Source organism: Mesoplodon mirus, assembly GCF_964341445.2.
Source record: "Mesoplodon mirus genome assembly, chromosome: 11".
NCBI lineage: Eukaryota > Metazoa > Chordata > Mammalia > Artiodactyla > Ziphiidae > Mesoplodon > Mesoplodon mirus.
In genome coordinates, this window is record NC_138987.1 from 62,178,090 (window position 1) to 62,194,622 (window position 16,533).

At 41.7% G+C, this 16,533-nt stretch overlaps 1 pseudogene across 1 annotated transcript in view; it reads right to left on the minus strand.

Moving 5' to 3' along the window:
* Window positions 1–641: 641 nt before the first annotated feature.
* Window positions 642–16,533, minus strand: part of LOC309811961 (thymidylate synthase-like) — a 48,899-nt pseudogene continuing 33,007 nt past the window's right edge. The window contains exon 2 of the transcript in view: window positions 642–1,627. The product of the transcript in view is annotated as a thymidylate synthase-like (transcript). The remainder of the gene's footprint in view (window positions 1,628–16,533) is intronic.

Below are 16,533 nucleotides of genomic sequence, written 5' to 3' on the forward strand. Positions count from 1 at the left end.
CAACTGAACTTATTTACAAACAGAGGGGACTTCCCTGGTGGCACAGTGGTTAAGAATCTGCCTGCCAATGCAGGGGACATGGGTTCGAGCCCTGGTCCATGAAGATTCCACATGCCGCGGAGCAACTAACCCTGTGCGCCACAACAACTCTCTAGAGCTCGAGAGCCACAACTACTGAGCCTGTATGTCTAGAGCCTGTGCTCCACAACAAGAGAAGCCACCGCAGTGAGAAGCCCACGCACTGCAATGAAGAGTAGTTCCTGCTCGCTGCAACTAGAGAAAGCCCGCGTGCAGCAACGAAGACCCAACACAGCCAAAAAACAAAAACAAAAACAAAAAACAAAACAAAACAAAAAACCAAACCAGAAATAGACTCACAGACATAGAAAACAAATTTATGGTTACCAAAGGAGAAAAGTGGGGGAAGGATAAATTAGGAATTTGGGACCAACAGATACAAACTACTATATGCAACATAGATAAACAACAAGGGCTCACTGCACAGCATAGGGAACCATATTCAACATCCTGCAACAACCTCCAATGGAAAAGAATCTGAAAAAGTATACACAACCAAATCACCCTGCTGTACACCTCAAACACTGCAAATCAACCATACCTCAATAAAAAAAAATAGCACTCTAAACAGCCATTTCCATTTTAATAGTGGGATGGGGACTGTAGCCTTCAATCTGAAAGTCTTCAGCCTTGAAGTCATAAATTTTCTCAACTTTTCCAAGGATTTTGAGCTTTGGGAAAGGCCTTGATTCTCCCTGAAGCTGCATTTTCAGCAGCTCAATGTGATCCAGGTAAATATGTGCATCTCCCAAAGTGTGTACAGAGTCACCTGGCTTCAGGCCTGTGATGTGTGCGATCATGTAGGTGAGCAGGGCATAGCTGGTGATGTTGAAGGGCACACCCAGGCCCCTGTCTCCTGACCTCTGGTACAGCTGCAGGACAGTCATGGTTCACCATGTAGAAGTGTGAAAGGGCATGGCACAGGGGCAGGGTGGTGGGGTATGAGAGGAAGATCTTTTGATTCCAAGCACATAGAATGATTCTTCTGTCTTCAGGGTTGGTTTTGATTGTGTCAATCACCTTTTGCAGTTGGTCTACTCCTTGGCCTGAATAAATTTAAATCCACATTTTTGTATTCGGCCACCAAAAGCCTCCACTGAAAGCTATAAACTAGGCCTAAATCCCCTTCTTCTCTGGTGGAGAGTACCAGGCTGTCCAAGAAGTCTCGGGACCCGTAGGCATCCCAGATTTTCACTCCCTTGGAAGACAGCTCCTTAGCATTTGTGGAGCCCTTGATCAACCACAGCTCATCCCAAAAATCCTTCCAGAAAACACTTTTCTGTCAGCAGAAGAAATTCATCTCTCAGGCTGTAGTGCGCCTGTGAGAAGAGCATCGTCAGGGAGCCAGTGCGGGTGTGGTCATCCTTCGGAAGCCGCAGTGGAGGACGTGCTAAATCTGACCCCGGTACTGCAGCTCCCTGGGGGTGGGGATGGCAGCAACTCAGAGCCTGGGGGATGCGGGGACCCAACGGTGACGGTGGCGGGCAAGGTGGCTCTGCCCTTTCCGGTGCCTGTTTTCCCTCCGTCTCTCAGGAGACCCCGGCTCTTCCTGTGACCACTAAAGTCTTTTTCTTCTTAGTCACAGTTTCAGTCTCCCCTTTTATTTCTTTTTTTTTTTTGCGGTACGCGGGCCTCTCACTGTTGTGGCCTCTCCCGTTGCGGAGCACAGGCTTCGGACGCGCAGGCTCAGTGGCCACGGCTCATGGGCCTAACCGCTCTGCGGCATGTGGGATCTTCCCGGACCGGGGCACGAACCCGTGTCCCCTGCATCGACAGGCGGACTCTCAACCACTGCACCACCAGGGAAACCCTCCCTTTTATTTCTTAAACATAGTAAACATACTTGTAGGTTTCTTCCAGTATCTGAAGTTTATAGGTTAGTTCATGTCACCTGCTGTTTCTGCTGACTCTTTCACGGTGAGTTAAATCCTTCCCGTGGTTTGGGATTTTTGACTCTGACTTTGTAATTTTTACCCATGGGAATTTTTTTTTTTTTTGCGGTATGTGGGCCTCTCACTGTTGTGGCCTCTCCCGTTGCAGAGCACAGGCTCCGGACACACAGGCCCAGCGGCCATGGCTCACAGGCCCAGCCGCTCCGCGGCATGTGGGATCCTCCCAGACTGGGGCACGAACCCGTTTCCCCTGCATCGGCAGGCGGACTCTCAACCACTGCGCCACCAGGGAAGCCCCTTTACCCATGGGAATTTTTGAGGCCTACGTTGAAGGTGGGTTCTTTTAGGATTTTCATTTGCTTCTGCCAAATGTCTGGGGCATTATCAATGTGGGACAGTTTTATCCTGAAGTATTTATTTAAGGTTTCTCAGTCCAAGGTATTATGTGTTTGGGCTATAAACTTTCGAAAGAATCAGCTTGTGTTAAGAGTTCTCGAGGGAGATTTTTTTCCCCCTCTATCTAGTGACAACATTTAGGGCCGGGCAGGCAATTCTATTTGCTGCCTCCTTTGGCTGTGGCTGGCTGATTTCTTGTTCACCCTGACATTATGAGTGTGGCTTTTTGTGGTTCCACTTTATGGAGGGAGGGGATCTCCTATAGGACATTTGAATTTATATTGACCCTTATGACCTTTAAGGTCAGAAAATGAAGTTCAAGGACTCTGGAGTTGGGCAAATGCCCTCAGAGTAAATGTCAACTTTGGGGCTCTACTTCTCTGTGTTTCCACTTTCTCTTGATTTTTGGGTTTTGAGGATTCTTAATTTTCTTGGTGAGCCCATAAACGTCTTAAAAAAAGATGTTTTCAGTATTCCACCCAGAGTTTTTAATTGCTGTGGGCAAAGCATTGTTGGCAGAGGTGGGCTGGGCTGCTTCCCCTTACTTTGGTCAGCCTTAGCAGATAAGAATTTCTTCCTTCTGGCCCTGAGTTATTTTCCTTGACAAATTGACAAATCTCAGTGTAACATCTACATCTCCTCTGTGAATGTACATATGATCTCCTCTGATTATGAACTTTTTTTCAACGCCTTTTAAATGTTTTTTTAATTTTACAATATGCCTCAGTGGAACTGACCTTACTTGGGGCTACAGCAGAATGTGTAAATGGCTTCTTTTTGGGCTACTAGGCAAATGGACATTTCCCCGTGAAGCTGATTTATGAACAGAAATCAGTGTTGAGAAATGATGGCATATGAAATAAAATTTGGGGGAAATTTCATGCATATTTCTACTATGGAGAACAGCACCCTTGATTAAAATATAGGTTATCCCTTTCTATTTATCGTCTTCCATAGGATGGATACATTAGTGTCAGTAGAAAGAGATAATCCCCCCTCATTTCAATCCTTGACATAACCGTTTTGGAAACTGGCTGCCATCTTGGCTGGGCCAGGCAGGAGCTGAGAAGAATAAGAGAGTTTAAGCAGCTTTCAAATGTCTTTTTTTTTTTTTTTTTTTTTGCGGTACGCGGGCCTTTTACTGCTGTGGCCTCTCCCGTGGCGGAGCGCAGGCTCAGCGGCCATGGCTCACGGGCTTAGCCACTCTGCAGCATGTGGGATTTTCCCGGACGGGGGCACAAACCTGTGTTTCCTGCTTCGGAAGGCAGACTCTCAACCACTGCGCCACCAGGGAAGGCCTCAAATGTTTTGAAAATCTTCGGAATAATAAAGTCACGTGGGAGAAGAGCGTCAAGATGGCGGAAGAGTAAGACGTGGAGATCGCCTTCCTCCCCACAAATACATCAGAAATACATCTACATGTGGAACAACCCCTGCAGAACACCTACTGAACGCTGGCAGAAGACCTCAGACCTCCCAAAAGGCAAGAAACTCCCCACGTATCTGGGTAGGGCAAAAGAAAAAAGAAAACTGAGACAAAAGAATAGGGCGGGACCTGCACCAGTGGGAGGGAGCTGCGAAGGAGGAAAGGTTTCCACACACTAGGAAGGCCTTTCGCGGTGGAGACGGCGGTGGGGGTGGTGGAGGGCGGGGAAGCTTTGGAGCCACGGAGGAGAGTGCAGCAACAGGGGTGCGGAGGGCAAAGCGGAGAGATTCCGCACAGAGGATCGGTGCCGACCGGCACTCACCAGCCCGAGAGGCTTGTCTGCTCACCCGCTGGGCGGGCGGGGCTAGGAGCTGAGGCTCGGGCTTCGGTCGGAGCGTAGGGAGAGGACTGGGGTTGGCTGTGTGAACACAGCCTGAAGGGGTTAGTGCGCCACGGCTAGCCGGGAGGGAGTCTGGGAAAAGGTCTGGAGCTGCCGAAGAGGCAAGAGACTTTTTCTTGCCTCTTTGCTTCCTGGTGCGTGAGGAGAGGGAATTCAGAGCACCGCCTAAACAAGCTCCAGAGACGGGCGCGAGCCGCGGCTATCAGCGCGGATCCCAGGGACGGGCATGAGACGCTAAGGCCGCTGCTGCCGCCACCAAGAAGCCCGTGTGCGAGCACAGGTCACTCTCCACACCGCCCCTCCCGGGAGCCTGTGCCGCCCGCCACTGCCAGGGTCCCGTGATCCAGGGACAACTTCCCCGGGAGAGCGCACGGCGCGCCTCAGGCTGGTGCAACGTCATGCCGGCTTCTGCCGCCGCAGGCTCGCCCTGCACTCCGTACCCCTCCCTCCCCCCGGCCTGAGTGAGCCAGAGCCCCCAGAGCAGCTGCTCCTTTAACCCCGTCCTGTCTGAGCGGGAACAGACACCCTCCGTCGACCTACACGCAGAGGCGGGGCCAAATCCAAAGCTGAACCCCGGGAGCTGTGCGAACAAAGAAGAGAAAGGGAAATCTTTCCCAGCAGCCTCAGGAGCAGTGGATTAAATCTCCACAATCAACTTGATGTACCCTGCATCTGTGGAATACCTGAATAGACAACGAATCATCCCAAATTGAGGCGGTGGACTTTGGGAGCAATGATATATATATATATATTTCTCTTTTTCCGTATGGATGACAGGGTCTTGGTGCTCTGGCCTGGCATCAGGCCTGTGCCTCTGAGGTGGGAGAGCCGAGTACAGGACATTGGTCTGCAAGTGACCTCCCAGCTCCACGTAATATCAAACTCCGAAAATCTCCCAGAGAGTCTCCATCTCAACGCCAAGACCCACCTCCACTCAATGACCAGCAAGCTCCAGTGCTGGACACCCTATGCCAAGCAACTAGCAAGACAGGAACACAACCCCACCCATTAGCAGAGAGGCTGCCTAAAATCATAATAAGGTCACAGACACCCCAGAATACACCACCAGATGTGGACCTGCCCACCAGAAAGATAAGATCCAGCCTCATCCACCAGAACACAGGCACTAGTCCCCTCCACCAGGAAGCCTACACAACCCACTGAACCAGCCTTAGCCAGTGGGGGCAGACACCAAAAACAATGGGAACTACGAACCTGCAGCCTGTGAAAAGGAGACTCCAAACACAGTAAGTTAAGCAAAATGAGAAGACAGAGAAGAACACAGCAGATGAAGGAGCAAGGTAAAAATCAACCAGACCAAACAAATGAAGAGGAAATAGGCAGTCTACCTGAAAGAGAATTCAGAATAATGATAGTAAAGATGATCCAAAATCTCGGAAATATAATGGAGAAAATACAAGAAACGTTTAACAAAGACCTAGAAGAACTAAAGAGCAAACAAACAACGATGAACAACACAATAAATGAAATTAAATGTTCTCTAGAAGGAATGAATAGCAGAATAACTGAGGCAGAAGAACGGATAAGTGACCTGGAAGATAAAATAGTGGAAATAACTACTGCAGAGCAGAATAAAGAAAAAAGAATGAAAAGAATTGAGGACAGTCTCAGAGACCTCTGGGACAATATTAAATGCACCAACATTCGAATTATAGGGGTCCCAGAAGAGGAAGAGAAAAAGAAAGGGACTGAGAAAATATTTGAAGACACTATAGTTCAAAACTTCCCTAATATGGGAAAGGAAATAGTTAATCAAGTCCAGGAAGCACAGAGAGTCTCATACAGGGTAAATCCAAGGAGAAACACTCCAAGACACATATTAATCAAATTATCAAAAATTAGATTCAAAGAAAAAATATTAAAAGCAGCAAGAGAAAAACAACATATAGCATACAAGGGAATCCCCATAAGGTTAACAGCTGATCTTTCAGCAGAAACTCTGCAAGCCAGAAGGGAGTGGCAGGACATATTTAAAGTGATGAAAGGGAAAAACCTACAACCAAGATTACTCTACCCCACAAGGATCTCATTCAGATTTGATGGAGAAATGAAAACCTTTACAGACAAGCAAAAGTTAAGAGAATTCAGCAGCACCAAACCAGCTTTACAACAAATGCTAAAGGAATTTCTCTAGGTAGGAAACACAAGAGAAGGAAAAGACCTACAAAAACAAACCCCAAACAATTAAGAAAACTGTAACAGGAACATACATATCGATAATTACCTTAAATGTAAATGGATTAAATGCTCCCACCAAAAGACATACACTGGCTGAATGGATACAAAAACAAGACCTGTATATATGCTGTCTACAGGAGACCCACTTCAGACCTAGGGACACATACAGACTGAAAGTGAGGGGATGGAAAAAGATATTCCATGCAAATGCAAATCAACAGAAAGCTGGAGTAGCAATTCTCATATCAGACAAAATAGACTTTAAAACAAAGACTATTACAAGAGACAAAGAGGGACACTACATAATGATCAATGGATCAATCCAAGAAGAAGATATAACAATTGTAAATATTTTTGCACCCAACATAGGAGCACCTCAATACATAAGGCAAATACTAACAGCCATAAAAGGGGAAATCGACAGTAACACAATTATACACCCCACTTTCACCAATGGACAGATCATCCAAAATGAAAATAAATAAGGAAACACAAGCTTTAAATGATACATTAAACAAGATGGACTTAATTGATATTTATAGGACATTCCATCCAAAAACAACAGAATGCACTTCTCAAGTGCTCTTGGAACATTTTCCAGGATAGATCATATCTTGGGTCACAAATCAAGCCTTGGTAACTTTAAGAAAATTGAAATCATATCAAGCATATTTTCCAACCACAATGCTATGAAACTAGATATCAGTTACAGGAAAAAATCTGTAAAAAATTTTTACGGAGGCTAAACAATACACTACTTAATAACCAAGAGATCACTGAAGAAATCAAAGAGGAAATCAAAAAATACCTAGAAACAAATGACAATGAAAACACGATGATCCAAAACCTATGGGATGCAACAAAAGCAATTCTAAGAGGGAAGTTTATAGCAATACAATCCTACCTTAAGAAACAAAGAACATCTCAAATAAAAAACCTAACCTTACACCTAAAGCAATTAGAGAAAGAAGAACAAAACCCCCCCAAAGTTAGCAGAAGGAAAGAAATCATAAAGATCAGATCAGAAATAAGTGAAAAAGAAATGAAGGAAAAATAGCAAAGATCAATAAAACTAAAAGCTGGTTCTTTGAGAAGATAAACAAAATTGATAAACCATTACCCAGACTCATCAAGAAAAAAGGGGAGAAGACAAATCAATAGAATTAGAAATGAAAAAGGAGAAGTAACAACTGACACTGCAGAAATACAAAGGATCATGAGAGATTACTACAAGCAACTCTATGCCAATAAAATGGACAACCTGGAAGAAATGGACAAATTCTTAGAAATGCACAACCTTCCGAGACTGAACCAGGAAGAAATAGAAAATATGAACAGACCAATCACAAGCACTGAAATTGAAACTGTGATTAAAAATCTTCCACAAAACAAAAGCCCAGGGCCAGATGGCTTCACAGGCAAATTCTATCAAACACTTAGAGAAGAACTAACACCTATCCTTCTCAAACTCTTCCAAAATATAGCAGAGGGAGGAACACTCCCAAACTCATTCTACAAGGCCACTATCACCCTGATACCAAAACCAGACAAAGATGTCACAAAGAAAGAAAACTACAGGCCAATATCACTGATGAACAGAGATGCAAAAATCCTCAACAAAATACTAGCAAAGAGAATCCAACAGCACATTAAAAGGATCATACACCATGATCAAGTGAGGTTTATCCCAGGAATGCAAGGATTCTTCAGTATACGCAAATCAATCAATGTGATACATCATATTAACAAATTGAAGAATAAAAACCATATGATCACCTCAATAGATGCAGAAAAAGCTTTTGACCAAATTCAACACCCATTTATGATAAAAACCCTGCAGAAAGTAGGCATAGAGGGAACTTACCTCAACAGGATAAAGGCCATATATGACAAACCCACAGCCAACATTGTCCTCAATGGTGCAAAACTGAAACCATTTCCTCTAAGATCAGGAACAAGACAAGGTTGCCCACTCTCACTACTATTATTCAACATAGCTTTAGAAGTTTTAGCCACAGCAGTCAGCGAAGAATAGGAAATAAAAGGAATCCAAATCGGAAAAGAAGAAGTAAAGCTGTCATTGTTTGCAGATGACATGATACTATACGTAGAGAACCCTAAAGATGCTACCAGAAAACTACTAGAGCTAATCAATGAATTTGGTAAAGTAGCAGGATACAATATTAATGTACAGAAATCTCTTGCATTCCTATACACCAATGATGAAAAATCTGAAAGTGGAATTAAGGAAACACTCCCATTTACCACTGCAACAAGAATAAAATACCTAGGAATAAACCTACCTAAGGAGATAAAAGACCTGTATGCAGAAAACTATAAGACACTGATGAAAGAAATTAAAGATGATACAAATAGATGGAGAGGTATACCATTTTCTTGGATTGGAAGAATCAACATTGTGAAAATGACTCTACTACCCAAAGCAATCTTCAGATTCAATGCAATCCCTATCAAACTACCAATGGCATTTTTCACAGAGCTAGAACAAACAATCTCACAGATTGTATGGAAATACAAAAGACCCTGAATAGCAGGATGGGAATAAAGACTCAGACCTACTAGAGAATGGACTTGAGGACACCGGGAGCGGGAAGGGTAAGCAGGGACAAAGTGAGAGAGTGGCATGGACATATATACACTACCAAATGTAAAACTGATAGCTAGTGGGAATCAGCCGCATAGCATAGGGTGATCAGCTCGGTGCTTTTTGACCACCTAGAGGGGTGGGATAGGGAGGGTGGGAGGGAGGGAGACGCAAGAGGGAAGAGTTATGGGGATATATGTATATGTGTAGCTGATTCACTTTGTTATAAAGCAGAAAGTAACACACCATTGTAAAGCAATTATACTCCAGTAAAGATGTTAAAAAAAAAAAAAAGTCAAATGGGAGGACCGAACTCAGCTCTCAGGTCCAGTGATGGGGAATGATGCTGACACATGCTTACCCTAGACTTGAATTTGTTGAGAGGGGATACAGGAGTTTAGATCTCAGACATTTCAGAAACTTTCTTTCCTTGTTTCAGATTTAAAAGCCAAAACTATATAAATGGGTGAAATTTTCTGCCTCGAGAACTGATCAAGGCTATTTTAAATGGTGGGTTAGATCCAAGGCAATTTGCTTAATATTCTCATTATCTGTATGCATTGCTGGTCTTTCTGCTGTAGTTGAAGTTCCTGTTACTTTTGAATGTTAATTATTGAGATTGCTTCAGTTTGTGTATGTGAATGCATATGTTAGATACGTACGTGTGTGTATTATTTTGGGATGGTATCCATTCTGCCCTCCTATATTTCTTTCTTAATCTTGATTACAAGCTGCAAGACAGATTACCTGGGAGCAGTTTCCATCCATCTTCCTCTGGTTCATTCATTCGAAAAATACTGGGGTGCCTTCCTTGAGCCCAGTGCTGTGCTATGTACTCCTTCAAATTTATTGAGGTCAATAATTGTTGTACACTCTATATTTGGTAGATACTACCTGGATGAATAATGCACCCTCCCTGGACCCAAGAAAATCAGTTTTGTTAGATAGAAACATTTAAATTTTAGGAAAAATCATTTGGCAATTTTGCATCGATAAAATATGGAGATAGCTTCTTTTACTTGCTGCTTGTGAAAACCTCATCTTGTGTATTTATAGATTCTATTTAATCCAAGTGAACTAGGAAAATGTTACTTTTTTGCATTTTTAAAAAAATTTTACCTCTTTCTGAAACACTTTAGGGTCTAATGTCTCCTTTCCCTTTAGCATTTAGCAAATAAAACATAAGTATGATTTCCCATATACATAAGTGATCCATGCCAAAAATGAAGGAATTTTATCTTGTGTCCTCATATTGGGGAATGTTGCAGGTAGTCATATTTTCCAAGATCCTGTAAGGATTTGACAGGACATAAAGGAACAAGGCCCAGGTATTTGCTGGATAGCTTAGCTTTACTTTAAATATAGAAAAATACCACCAATAGAAAATAAGTGGGGAAAACTGAAATCTAGAATTTTTTTTTTTTTTTTAGGACTGCAGTGTTCTTATTTTCAAAGATACTTAGTAATGTGAATGAGGCAACATGATACTGCCTGCTTGAGATTATAAGGAAATCTGCTGGAGTGATCGAGATAGAACTATGAGCAGTTCATAACTTATTTGTTTTTAAAAAAGGATGCTTTCAGGTTATAATACCAATAGTAATAATAAGTTGTACCACTGAGTGTTTAGTGTGTGCCAGGAACTTCTCTAAGTACATTGTTGACTCTAATCTTCATGGCAATCTACTATGAAGTGTGTATTATTATGATCTGCATTTTATAGATAAGAAAATGGAGGCACAGTAAGGTTAAGTAATTTGTCCAGGTCACAACAATGGTGAGACAAGATTCGAACCCAGAAGGACTGACTCTATAAAGTCTGTGGTCCTAAGCTTTACTACCTCCTGTTTGCCTTTTGATTACAACAGTATGAACATTTGCACTATCCATCTTGTTTTCCATAATATTTTTAATCTTTTAGTTCACTTAGAAAATCTTATTTTTTTAATAGATTGTGAAAATGCCACCCAAGACATTGCCCAATATATTAAAAGATAAGTGGAGTCCAAATTTACAAATTGCAAGATGGGATGTTTTTCTTGATCGTGATTTGCATTCTGAAATAGTTATACTGTTTGCATATATCTAAAAAGTATTATTAAAAAAGGAGAAAGAGAGAGAGAGGGCTTCATATACACACAAAACTCCACAGTGATAAATTGGATAATTCACAGTGATGTCTAATCTTCTTAGGGAATGGACTGTTTTCTTCTAGTCTTTGAATGTTCATACTGATATTTAGAGTAGTATATCCTCATTAACCCCTTCCATTAGATGGTGGTCTAAAATTATGCTTCCGTTGTGCTTCTGTCCTCCCTCGGGAAGCGAAAGATGATGAATTCAGCATAAAGCTGGACCTTACTGTATAAGTACGTAGCCTGACTGCTGGGCACATCAGGATAACTTTCATGATACATAGAGGTAACACAATGGAAATCACAGTTTAGAAATCCAATTTATCTTGCTGGGAATAGAATTGCCTCCAATCCTGATGACAATTAGTTTTGTTCCGTAACACTGTTATAGAAATGTGACATTGAAAAACTACTTGTAATCTACTGAAGCATTCGTCTACCATGAGTTCATGCCATGGAGAGAAAAAATCCCCATATAAGTGTTAATTCCACTTATGTGAAAAAACATAAAAGGGTTTTTCACAAAGAGCGGCCACAAGGTCAGGGTATGACTGCTGAGGTAATGAAGTGAAGGCTTCCCTGAAACTTTTAGTTGCTTATATATTCTATTAAAGCTGCAAAATTCTGCTGATTCTTTTTTCTCAAAATCACTGGGGTTGTGGCTCAGTCACATTATGGATTAAGCGGGGAGTGATGCCAGCCTTTAATGTTTCCTGGAACTGCATAGAGCCTGCCACTGATGCTCTTGGCTGGCCTTGACTTTCCTCTTTGGTTCCAGCATGCTCTTTCTCTTCTTCTGACATTGCCGGTCAAGTCCATTCAGTACTTATACTATTGTGTCGAAAATCCTCAAATTGCACTTTCACATTCACTGTGAGAATAAAATGCCCCCTGGTATAGAGTACTCTAGAAAAAAAACCCCTGAAATATGGGTAACTTATTTGCCTCTGTAGGCAAACATGCATCAAAAGAAAAATCTGTAGTTTGATAAGATTGGACTCAGACATCTTGCAACTCAACTGTATGTGTGTTTATTGGTCACTACAGGAGCTTGGAGAGATCTGGAGCGGGGCTGACTTGGGTGGGAATCCAAGTGCCACCATTTACCAGCTGTGTGGGCTGGTGCATATACTTATTTGGCAAATATTTCTGAATTTGAGTTTCTTCATTGGTAAACGGGGGATAATAGCTGTCTTGCATGGTTATTGTGGAATTAGATGTTATATATACAGTGTGCTTAGTATATCCTAAGTGTTAAGTGCTAGCTGTTATTATCAGGCTATGTGACTTTGTTCCCACCCTTAAGGAGATTGTTCTGGAAGAAGAGAGAAAGCATGCACATAAATATCTATGCTTCAAGGCAGAAGGGGTGAAGGCCATGAAGGAGCCTCAGAATGTCTTGATGTGGGTGCTATGGAGAGATCCTATTGGCTGGGATATGGCAACAACCTCTTAACTGGTCTCCCTGACTCTTATCTTGCCCCCTCCAATTTACTCTTCATAAAACAGCCAATGTGTCCTTTCTTAAATGCAAATCCTCCCATGGTTTCATATTCCCTTTGAGATAAAGTGTTCAGTATATGAACTCTGCTTAATTCTCCAACTTAGTCTCTTTCCCTCTACCTTTCTCATTCCCAAACATACATTTCATCTGCTAGCTCTACTAAGTTTTTTTTTAGTTCTGTATTAGCGTTCTCCAGAGAAACAGAACCAAATATGTATATACACATACTCACACACATTTATTTTTATATACACACACATACATGCAACATGCAGTTGACCTTGAACAATGCGGAAGTTAGGGGCGCCGACCCTTGCACAGTCAAAAATCCAAGTACAACTTCACAGTCAGTTCCCTGTATCCTCAGTGCCAAATCCCCAATTCAAGCAACCTCGGACTGTTTAGTGCTATAGTATTCATTGAAAAAAATCCCAATATAAGTGGACCCATGCTGTTCAAACTCACGTTGTTCAAGGGTCAATTGTGTATGTATGTGTGTATATATATAAATATGTATATATATAATAAATGATGATGATGATGGATTGGCTCACATAATTATAGAGGCTGAGAAGTCCTCAGATCTGCAGTCATCAAGCTGGAGATCCAGGAGAACCAGTGCTACAGTTTCAGTCTGAATCAAAGGCTGGGGAACTAGGATAGCTGATGGTGAAATTTCCAGTCTGAGGGCAGGAAAAGAGTAATGTCTCAGCTCAAAAGGTCAGGCAAGTGAAATTCTCTTTTACTCAGCCTTTTTTGTTCTATTTAGGTCTTCAGTTGATTGGATGAGGCTCTCGCACATTAGGGAGGGCAGTCTGCTTTACTCAGTCTATCAACTCAAATGTCAATCTCATCTAGAAACACCCTCACAAACATAGTAATTTTGGCCAAATATCTGGGCACCTCATGGCCCAATCAAGTGGACACATAAAATTAACTATCACAAGTTTTAAGAACATGGCTTGTTCTCATTTACTGCTGTTCTTTTGCACTTGCTGTTCCCTATGCCTGGACTACGCTTGGTCTCCCGACCCCTAGCTCATGCCTACTGGATCTTCAGGTCTCAGTGCACAAGTCACTCCTTCCAGACTGAGGTAGGTCCCTCTCCTGTGGTACTCTCCAGCTTCCCTATCATAGCTTGCTTCTCTGTGCACTGTAATTTCCTGTTTACTTGTCTCTGTCACAGAGAACTTGTCAAGAGCTTGTCTTTATTGCTTCTATAATATATTTCCTGTGTCTAATGCAGGATCCAGCACATTGAAGTCACCCAATAGTTGTTCATTGAATGAATGAATAGATTTAGTGAAGGAGGTGGAAGTTGGTTTGAGTCTTAGGGGAAGGAAGATTTCATAAGAAGTATAATGTCCAATGTGGGAAAAACAAGTACAGGGAATACCAAAATACTCACCAGGGAATTAAGACTTCAGATGTTTGTAGAGAGATTCTGAAAGCCAGCAGTCACTTTCTATACCCAAAATAATTGTGGTCATCATAAAGTAGTCTCCAGGAGGCAAGGGGCTTTGTTTTTCATCATATTTTAAGAAACTTTACTCTTAAATTTTTATGTATGAAAAATTAGGAGATACAGAAGTTGAAAAATAGTATAATGAAGCTCTGTATACTCACCTTAAACAATTAATAACATTGCCACATTTGCTGCTGCTTCTTTTTTTTTTGGCTGAAGAATTTTAAAGCAAATCCTGGACAATCTGATATTTTTTGCCCCTGAATATTTAAATGTATTTATAAATATTTTTATTTTTTATTTATTTATTTATTTTTGGCTGCACTGGGTCTTCGTTACTGTGCCCGGGCTTTCTCTAGTTGCGGCCAGCGGGAGGCTACTCTTCATTGTAGAGCACTGACTTCTCACTGCGGTGGCTTCTCTTGTTGTGGAGCCCGGGCTCTAGAGCGCAGGCTCAGTAGTTGTAGCACAGGGGCTTAGTTGCTCTGCGGCATGTGGGATCTTCCCGGACAAGGGCTTAAACCCGTGTCCTCTGCATTGGCAGGTGGATTCTTAACCACTGTGCCACCAGGGAAACCCTAAATGTATTTATACATCTTTAAAAATAACATCTTCTTCTTTTAAAAAAAATTAATTAATTAATTTTTGGCTGCATTGGGTCTTCGTTGCTGTGCACAGGCTTTCTCTAGTTGCAGCAAGCAGGGACTACTCTTTGTTGTGGTGCATGGGCTTCTCATTGCAGTGGCTTCTCGTGTTGTGGAGCCCGGGCTCTAGGCACGGGCTTCAATAGTAGTGGCACGTGGGCTTCAGTAGTTGTGGCTCATGGGCTCTAGAGTGCAGGCTCAGTAGTTGTGGTGCATGGCCTTAGTTGCTCTGTGGCATGTGGGATCTTCCCGGACCAGGGCTCGAACCCGTGTCCCCTACATTGACAGGTGGATTCTTAACCACTGTGCCACCAGGGAAGTCCCAAGCATATTTTCTTAACCACTGTATCACATAATAATGGCATATATAATGGCATTATAGCTCCCCCCCCAAATTAGCATTATTTCCTTAGTGTCATTTAATATCCAGTCCATGTTTGAATTTCTCAAAAATGTCCTTTTTTATTTTAACAAGTGGTTTGTTTGAGGTAGAATGCAAATAAGGCACACACATCTGATTGTTATGTCTCTTTTTTGAGTCCTTTAAAATCTTTAACAGTATCCTTACCCACCCTTTTTACTCATGTCATTGACTTGTTGAAAAGTCCAGGTTAGTTGTCATGGAGAATAGCCCTCATTCTGATTTGTTTGATTGTTTCTGAATGGTGGCTTTTAACCTGTTCTTCTTTCCCTTGTATTTTCCATAAACTGGAAGTTAAAGTCTTACGTTCAGATTCAACATTTTGACAAGAATATGTCACAGGTGGAGTTGGGTACTTCATATTATATCAGGATGTACATATTGTCCTCTGGTTTTAGGGATGCTAAGAGTGATCATCTGATGCTTCTGTTGTAAAGTTGCATGTTCCCCCTTATAATCGGTGAGGTGTTACTTTGGTACCCCATGGATATCTGGTTATCATTATCCTTTTACCTAATTGTTTTGCCAACTATTGATGGTTGCCTGAACAATGATTCTATTAAGGGTTACAAATGGTGCTATAATTCTAATGCTATAATTCCTGCTATATTTATTAGTTGGAATTCTTCTGAAAAGAGGAGCTTTCTCTCATCAATTAGAGCTATTTGATATTCCAAAATAAAGTCTTTTTTTATAAGACAGGCAAGATAAATTCTAAATTTATTCTCTTCAAAGGTCTTCTTAAAAAGTTTGATCATGGATTTTTATATATTCATTGTATTTCAACCAATTGCAATCATTATTCTCTTTGATGTTAAAATTGTCCCATTTCTGGCCAGAGTTCCCTTAAGTTGGTTTCTGTGACTTGTTGACAAGTCCCTTTAAACTTTGATGGTTTCCTCGCTTTCTAGAGCAACAAAGTGTTCCAAACTTATCTTGTATTATTTCCTGCCCTAGGCCTGGAATCCGCTTTTCTCCAAGGAGTCCTGGTTCTTTTTAGTGGTTTGTAATATTTGAGTCCCAAATACGGTCAGTAGGGGTGCTCATTACTGGGCTGTTGTGGCTTTCAAGCCTTTTCAGTGGACACTGAAGTAAGAGCTGAGTAATGTGCATTGAAAAAGCCCATGAGTTCATTCTGAAATTTCCAATTCAAATTTAACTTTGTAGAGTTTTTACTTAAAAAATTACACATTTGGCTCTTTTCTGAAAACCTTGATTCTTAATAACAGCAATATACTTTTCTATAGCATTATCATACTACATATATGAATAGTTAAAAATAACTACACCAATATTACTACCAGCAATTAGATTACTAAATAGAGGTTAAGGGATTTTTTTCTTTTTGTCTTTAGAATATATTTCATT